The following is a 7,500-nucleotide window of genomic DNA, read 5'->3' as shown; positions in this document are numbered from 1 at the left end:
TGGGACACATGGTGATACTGCTTACAGACTTCAATTCAAGACTTCAGAAAGATCATGTGCCCCCCTGGATGATGCTGGTGCAACACACACACAGCAAAGGACAGCAATTTGAAGTCTGGAAGATTCCAGGGCAAGGGTGGGAAGGATGAAAAGCTAGGTGGCCATGCAACCATTCCTGCTAACCCAAAGCTTACTTGTGCCCTACAACACATTGGCTTAAGACTTGACCAAATCCAATGCTCCAATATGGGGAAGCTTCTCTGTTTGCTGTTTTTTTTTTTTTTTTTTTTAAGTGCGGTGTCACAGTTCACCCATCTCTTCAACTACAAGAACGTCCCAGGAGTAGTCTTAGCTACCCTAATATGTACGTTACAGCAGGGCCCTTATTACACTTTCTCTTACAGGGCAATGGAAACCGTTTTGCCCATGCGATAAAGCAAGGTGCAAAAATGAATTCATGCCTAGCAGAGGATGGTTTCGATCCATCGACCTCTGGGTTATGGGCCCAGCACGCTTCCGCTGCGCCACTCTGCTTCTGTTTGTATTCAACCTTCAAGTTTAAGAAGGGTACATTAGTTGAAATAGTTACACTACTATCTATGTTACAGCAAGGCCCTAATGACACTTTCTCTTAAGGGGCTATGGCCGACAATTGGCCCATATGGTAAGCAAGGTATAAAAACCAACGTACACCTAGCAGAGGATGGTTTCGATCCATCGACCTCTGGGTTATGGGCCCAGCACGCTTCCGCTGCGCCACTCTGCTGCCATAAAGTCAATGCTTCATTGTGGGAAAAAGTGGCGTTAAACTTCTTGGAGCAGACTTACTTCCTCACTCCACAAGACACACATACATCCCCATAAAATCATTTAGCAACAACTGCAGGCACAGTCTCTGTGGCGCAATCGGTTAGCGCGTTCGGCTGTTAACCGAAAGGTTGGTGGTTCAAGCCCACCCAGGGATGGCCTTTCCTTTTGTGTTCAACAGTTGTCCGAAGAGAACCCCAGATAGCCATGTAGATTCATTTGAGACACGTTGGAATCTCATTCACGTTCATGAAAAGGGTGAGCAGCATCAAGTTCATGTCTTAGTGATACAACAGACATCCCTGGCAGTGTCTGTGACCAAATGAAGTTTTCTGTACCCCAGAAGCAGCAGTAAAGTATTAGCCGGGGATCGAACCCAAAGCCTGGCGACGGCTGTCAAGCCAAAGAAAGGCAGTTCAAGCCCACCCAAGGACAGGCTCGCCTTAGTGCCTTGCTAGCTATTTGTTTAGAACATTATAGAGTGCAGTGTTCTCCCCAGGCTCTTTTAGCCGGGTGCTCCACCCGGCTGGATTTCGTGACCACCCGGCTGTCATCGGCTCACCTCCTCAACTCCTCCTATGCTGTAAGCAGAGTTGCCCTGCATTTTCAACTCGCCCCACCCGGCTACTTTTTCCTGCCACCCGGCTACTATTTCATGCCACCCGGCTGGAAAAAAATTCTGGGGAGAACACTGGAGTGTCTGCATTAAGTGTTGACCATTTAGAAAGAACTTTAAGCTGGCGTAGAGTCTGCTGCACCGGAATGGAACCTCTCCAGAGACTGAGCAGGTGCAGGATGTCCTAACTGTTCAGAGATCTTGTCTTGGTCTTGTCTTCCATGGAATTGTAGGGTGCCAAAAGCAAGCTCACATGTGTTGGCCGGGAATCGAACCCGGGTCAACTGCTTGGAAGGCAGCTATGCACACCACTATACCACCAACGCTACATGCTGAAACTCGCCTAGCATGTACCATTGCAATATACCCAAGAGAAAAATGAGCTTGCTTATTTGCCTACTTTGCTAGATGTAAGCAGTGGGACACATGGTGATACTGCTTACAGACTTCAATTCAAGACTTCAGAAAGATCATGTGCCCCCCTGGATGATGCTGGTGCAACACACACAGCAAAGGACAGCAATTTGAAGTCTGGAAGATTCCAGGGCAAGGGTGGGAAGGATGAAAAGCTAGGTGGCCATGCAACCATTCCTGCTAACCCAAAGCTTACTTGTGCCCTACAACACATTGGCTTAAGACTTGACCAAATCCAATGCTCCAATATGGGGAAGCTTCTCTGTTTGCTGTTTTTTTTTTTTTTTTTTGTTTTTTTTTTTTAAGTGCGGTGTCACAGTTCACCCATCTCTTCAACTGCAAGAACGGCCCAGGAGTAGTCTTAGCTACCCTAATATGTACGTTACAGCAGGGCCCTTATTACACTTTCTCTTACAGGGCAATGGAAACCGTTTTGCCCATGCGATAAAGCAAGGTGCAAAAATGAATTCATGCCTAGCAGAGGATGGTTTCGATCCATCGACCTCTGGGTTATGGGCCCAGCACGCTTCCGCTGTGCCACTCTGCTTCTGTTTGTATTCAACCTTCAAGTTTAAGAAGGGTACATTAGTTGAAATAGTTACACTACTATATATGTTACAGCAAGGCCCTAATGACACTTTCTCTTAAAGGGAACCTTAACTGAGAGGGATATAGATGTTTCCTTTTAAACAATACCAGTTGCCTGGCAGTTCTTCTGATCTCTTTGATTGCAGTAGTGGCCGAATCACAGACCTGAAACAAGCATGCAGCTAATCCAGTCTGACTTCAGTCAGAGCACCTGATCTGCATGCTTGTTGAGGGGCTGTGGCTAAAAGTATTAGAGACACAGGATCAGCAGGAGAGTCAGGCAACTGGTATTATTTTAAAAGGAAAAATCCATATCCTTCTCAGTTTAGGTTCCCTTTAAGGGGCTATGGCCGACAATTGGCCCATATGGTAAGCAAGGTATAAAAACCAACGTACACCTAGCAGAGGATGGTTTCGATCCATCGACCTCTGGGTTATGGGCCCAGCACGCTTCCGCTGCGCCACTCTGCTGCCATACAGTGAATGCTTCATTGTGGGAAAAAGTGGCGTTAAACTTCTTGGAGCAGACTTACTTCCTCACTCCACAAGACACACATACATCCCCATAAAATCATTTAGCAACAACTGCAGGCATAGTCTCTGTGGCGCAATCGGTTAGCGCGTTCGGCTGTTAACCGAAAGGTTGGTGGTTCAAGCCCACCCAGGGACGGCCTTTCCTTTTGTGTTCAACAGTTGTCCGAAGAGAACCCCAGATAGCCATGTAGATTCATTTGAGACACGTTGGAATCTCATTCACGTTCATGAAAAGGGTGAGCAGCATCAAGTTCATGTCTTAGTGATACAACAGACATCCCTGGCAGTGTCTGTGACCAAATGAAGTTTTCTGTACCCCAGAAGCAGCAGTAAAGTATTAGCCGGGGATCGAACCCAAAGCCTGGCGACGGCTGTCAAGCCAAAGAAAGGCAGTTCAAGCCCACCCAAGGACAGGCTCGCTTTAGTGCCTTGCTAGCTATTTGTTTAGAACATTATAGAGTGTCTGCATTAAGTGTTGACCATTTAGAAAGAACTTTAAGCTGGCGTAGAGTCTGCTGCACCGGAATGGAACCTCTCCAGAGACTGAGCAGGTGCAGGATGTCCTAACTGTTCAGAGATCTTGTCTTGGTCTTGTCTTCCATGGAATTGTAGGGTGCCAAAAGCAAGCTCACATGCGTTGGCCGGGAATCGAACCCGGGTCAACTGCTTGGAAGGCAGCTATGCTCACCACTATACCACCAACGCTACATGCTGAAACTTGCCTAGCATGTACCATTGCAATATACCCAAGAGAAAAATGAGCTTGCTTATTTGCCTACTTTGCTAGATGTAAGCAGTGGGACACATGGTGATACTGCTTACAGACTTCAATTCAAGACTTCAGAAAGATCATGTGCCCCCCTGGATGATGCTGGTGCAACACACACACAGCAAAGGACAGCAATTTGAAGTCTGGAAGATTCCAGGGCAAGGGTGGGAAGGATGAAAAGCTAGGTGGCCATGCAACCATTCCTGCTAACCCAAAGCTTACTTGTGCCCTACAACACATTGGCTTAAGACTTGACCAAATCCAATGCTCCAATATGGGGAAGCTTCTCTGTTTGCTGTTTTTTTTTTTTTTTTTTTTTTAAGTGCGGTGTCACAGTTCACCCATCTCTTCAACTACAAGAACGGCCCAGGAGTAGTCTTAGCTACCCTAATATGTACGTTACAGCAGGGCCCTTATTACACTTTCTCTTACAGGGCAATGGAAACCGTTTTGCCCATGCGATAAAGCAAGGTGCAAAAATGAATTCATGCCTAGCAGAGGATGGTTTCGATCCATCGACCTCTGGGTTATGGGCCCAGCACGCTTCCGCTGCGCCACTCTGCTTCTGTTTGTATTCAACCTTCAAGTTTAAGAAGGGTACATTAGTTGAAATAGTTACACTACTATCTATGTTACAGCAAGGCCCTAATGACACTTTCTCTTAAGGGGCTATGGCCGACAATTGGCCCATATGGTAAGCAAGGTATAAAAACCAACGTACACCTAGCAGAGGATGGTTTCGATCCATCGACCTCTGGGTTATGGGCCCAGCACGCTTCCGCTGCGCCACTCTGCTGCCATACAGTCAATGCTTCATTGTGGGAAAAAGTGGCGTTAAACTTCTTGGAGCAGACTTACTTCCTCACTCCACAAGACACACATACATCCTCATAAAATCATTTAGCAACAACTGCAGGCACAGTCTCTGTGGCGCAATCGGTTAGCGCGTTCGGCTGTTAACCGAAAGGTTGGTGGTTCAAGCCCACCCAGGGATGGCCTTTCCTTTTGTGTTCAACAGTTGTCCGAAGAGAACCCCAGATAGCCATGTAGATTCATTTGAGACACGTTGGAATCTCATTCACGTTCATGAAAAGGGTGAGCAGCATCAAGTTCATGTCTTAGTGATACAACAGACATCCCTGGCAGTGTCTGTGACCAAATGAAGTTTTCTGTACCCCAGAAGCAGCAGTAAAGTATTAGCCGGGGATCGAACCCAAAGCCTGGCGACGGCTGTCAAGCCAAAGAAAGGCAGTTCAAGCCCACCCAAGGACAGGCTCGCCTTAGTGCCTTGCTAGCTATTTGTTTAGAACATTATAGAGTGTCTGCATTAAGTGTTGACCATTTAGAAAGAACTTTAAGCTGGCGTAGAGTCTGCTGCACCGGAATGGAACCTCTCCAGAGACTGAGCAGGTGCAGGATGTCCTAACTGTTCAGAGATCTTGTCTTGGTCTTGTCTTCCATGGAATTGTAGGGTGCCAAAAGCAAGCTCACATGTGTTGGCCGGGAATCGAACCCGGGTCAACTGCTTGGAAGGCAGCTATGCTCACCACTATACCACCAACGCTACATGCTGAAACTCGCCTAGCATGTACCATTGCAATATACCCAAGAGAAAAATGAGCTTGCTTATTTGCCTACTTTGCTAGATGTAAGCAGTGGGACACATGGTGATACTGCTTACAGACTTCAATTCAAGACTTCAGAAAGATCATGTGCCCCCCTGGATGATGCTGGTGCAACACACACAGCAAAGGACAGCAATTTGAAGTCTGGAAGATTCCAGGGCAAGGGTGGGAAGGATGAAAAGCTAGGTGGCCATGCAACCATTCCTGCTAACCCAAAGCTTACTTGTGCCCTACAACACATTGGCTTAAGACTTGACCAAATCCAATGCTCCAATATGGGGAAGCTTCTCTGTTTGCTGTTTTTTTTGTTTTTTTTTTGTTTGTTTTTTTAAGTGCGGTGTCACAGTTCACCCATCTCTTCAACTGCAAGAACGGCCCAGGAGTAGTCTTAGCTACCCTAATATGTACGTTACAGCAGGGCCCTTATTACACTTTCTCTTACAGGGCAATGGAAACCGTTTTGCCCATGCGATAAAGCAAGGTGCAAAAATGAATTCATGCCTAGCAGAGGATGGTTTCGATCCATCGACCTCTGGGTTATGGGCCCAGCACGCTTCCGCTGTGCCACTCTGCTTCTGTTTGTATTCAACCTTCAAGTTTAAGAAGGGTACATTAGTTGAAATAGTTACACTACTATATATGTTACAGCAAGGCCCTAATGACACTTTCTCTTAAAGGGAACCTTAACTGAGAGGGATATAGATGTTTCCTTTTAAACAATACCAGTTGCCTGGCAGTTCTTCTGATCTCTTTGATTGCAGTAGTGGCCGAATCACAGACCTGAAACAAGCATGCAGCTAATCCAGTCTGACTTCAGTCAGAGCACCTGATCTGCATGCTTGTTGAGGGGCTGTGGCTAAAAGTATTAGAGACACAGGATCAGCAGGAGAGTCAGGCAACTGGTATTATTTTAAAAGGAAAAATCCATATCCTTCTCAGTTTAGGTTCCCTTTAAGGGGCTATGGCCGACAATTGGCCCATATGGTAAGCAAGGTATAAAAACCAACGTACACCTAGCAGAGGATGGTTTCGATCCATCGACCTCTGGGTTATGGGCCCAGCACGCTTCCGCTGCGCCACTCTGCTGCCATACAGTGAATGCTTCATTGTGGGAAAAAGTGGCGTTAAACTTCTTGGAGCAGACTTACTTCCTCACTCCACAAGACACACATACATCCCCATAAAATCATTTAGCAACAACTGCAGGCACAGTCTCTGTGGCGCAATCGGTTAGCGCGTTCGGCTGTTAACCGAAAGGTTGGTGGTTCAAGCCCACCCAGGGACGGCCTTTCCTTTTGTGTTCAACAGTTGTCCGAAGAGAACCCCAGATAGCCATGTAGATTCATTTGAGACACGTTGGAATCTCATTCACGTTCATGAAAAGGGTGAGCAGCATCAAGTTCATGTCTTAGTGATACAACAGACATCCCTGGCAGTGTCTGTGACCAAATGAAGTTTTCTGTACCCCAGAAGCAGCAGTAAAGTATTAGCCGGGGATCGAACCCAAAGCCTGGCGACGGCTGTCAAGCCAAAGAAAGGCAGTTCAAGCCCACCCAAGGACAGGCTCGCTTTAGTGCCTTGCTAGCTATTTGTTTAGAACATTATAGAGTGTCTGCATTAAGTGTTGACCATTTAGAAAGAACTTTAAGCTGGCGTAGAGTCTGCTGCACCGGAATGGAACCTCTCCAGAGACTGAGCAGGTGCAGGATGTCCTAACTGTTCAGAGATCTTGTCTTGGTCTTGTCTTCCATGGAATTGTAGGGTGCCAAAAGCAAGCTCACATGCGTTGGCCGGGAATCGAACCCGGGTCAACTGCTTGGAAGGCAGCTATGCTCACCACTATACCACCAACGCTACATGCTGAAACTTGCCTAGCATGTACCATTGCAATATACCCAAGAGAAAAATGAGCTTGCTTATTTGCCTACTTTGCTAGATGTAAGCAGTGGGACACATGGTGATACTGCTTACAGACTTCAATTCAAGACTTCAGAAAGATCATGTGCCCCCCTGGATGATGCTGGTGCAACACACACACAGCAAAGGACAGCAATTTGAAGTCTGGAAGATTCCAGGGCAAGGGTGGGAAGGATGAAAAGCTAGGTGGCCATGCAACCATTCCTGCTAACCCAAAGCTTACTTGTGCC

The 7,500-nt window shown here is 46.8% G+C and overlaps 8 non-coding genes across 8 annotated transcripts; 4 read left to right on the top strand and 4 right to left on the bottom strand.

The window, feature by feature from the left end:
• Positions 1 to 891: 891 nt before the first annotated feature.
• TRNAN-GUU (transfer RNA asparagine (anticodon GUU)) lies at positions 892 to 965 on the top strand. Its single transcript has one exon. It is a non-coding gene; the product is annotated as a tRNA-Asn (tRNA).
• Positions 966 to 1,677: 712 nt separating this feature from the next.
• TRNAG-UCC (transfer RNA glycine (anticodon UCC)) lies at positions 1,678 to 1,749 on the bottom strand. The gene has a single exon. It is a non-coding gene; the product is annotated as a tRNA-Gly (tRNA).
• A 1,272-nt stretch (positions 1,750 to 3,021) lies between these two features.
• On the top strand, positions 3,022 to 3,095 carry TRNAN-GUU (transfer RNA asparagine (anticodon GUU)). The gene has a single exon. It is a non-coding gene; the product is annotated as a tRNA-Asn (tRNA).
• Positions 3,096 to 3,592: 497 nt separating this feature from the next.
• TRNAG-UCC (transfer RNA glycine (anticodon UCC)) lies at positions 3,593 to 3,664 on the bottom strand. Its single transcript has one exon. It is a non-coding gene; the product is annotated as a tRNA-Gly (tRNA).
• A 985-nt stretch (positions 3,665 to 4,649) lies between these two features.
• On the top strand, positions 4,650 to 4,723 carry TRNAN-GUU (transfer RNA asparagine (anticodon GUU)). The gene has a single exon. It is a non-coding gene; the product is annotated as a tRNA-Asn (tRNA).
• A 497-nt stretch (positions 4,724 to 5,220) lies between these two features.
• TRNAG-UCC (transfer RNA glycine (anticodon UCC)) lies at positions 5,221 to 5,292 on the bottom strand. The gene has a single exon. It is a non-coding gene; the product is annotated as a tRNA-Gly (tRNA).
• Positions 5,293 to 6,564: 1,272 nt separating this feature from the next.
• Positions 6,565 to 6,638, top strand: TRNAN-GUU (transfer RNA asparagine (anticodon GUU)). The gene has a single exon. It is a non-coding gene; the product is annotated as a tRNA-Asn (tRNA).
• A 497-nt stretch (positions 6,639 to 7,135) lies between these two features.
• TRNAG-UCC (transfer RNA glycine (anticodon UCC)) lies at positions 7,136 to 7,207 on the bottom strand. The gene has a single exon. It is a non-coding gene; the product is annotated as a tRNA-Gly (tRNA).
• Positions 7,208 to 7,500: the final 293 nt, after the last annotated feature.

Source organism: Hyperolius riggenbachi, chromosome 4 (assembly GCF_040937935.1).
Source record: "Hyperolius riggenbachi isolate aHypRig1 chromosome 4, aHypRig1.pri, whole genome shotgun sequence".
Taxonomy (NCBI): Eukaryota; Metazoa; Chordata; class Amphibia; order Anura; family Hyperoliidae; genus Hyperolius; species Hyperolius riggenbachi.
The sequence above is the reverse complement of the archived record's forward strand: the minus strand, read 5'-3'. Positions and strand labels throughout refer to the sequence as shown.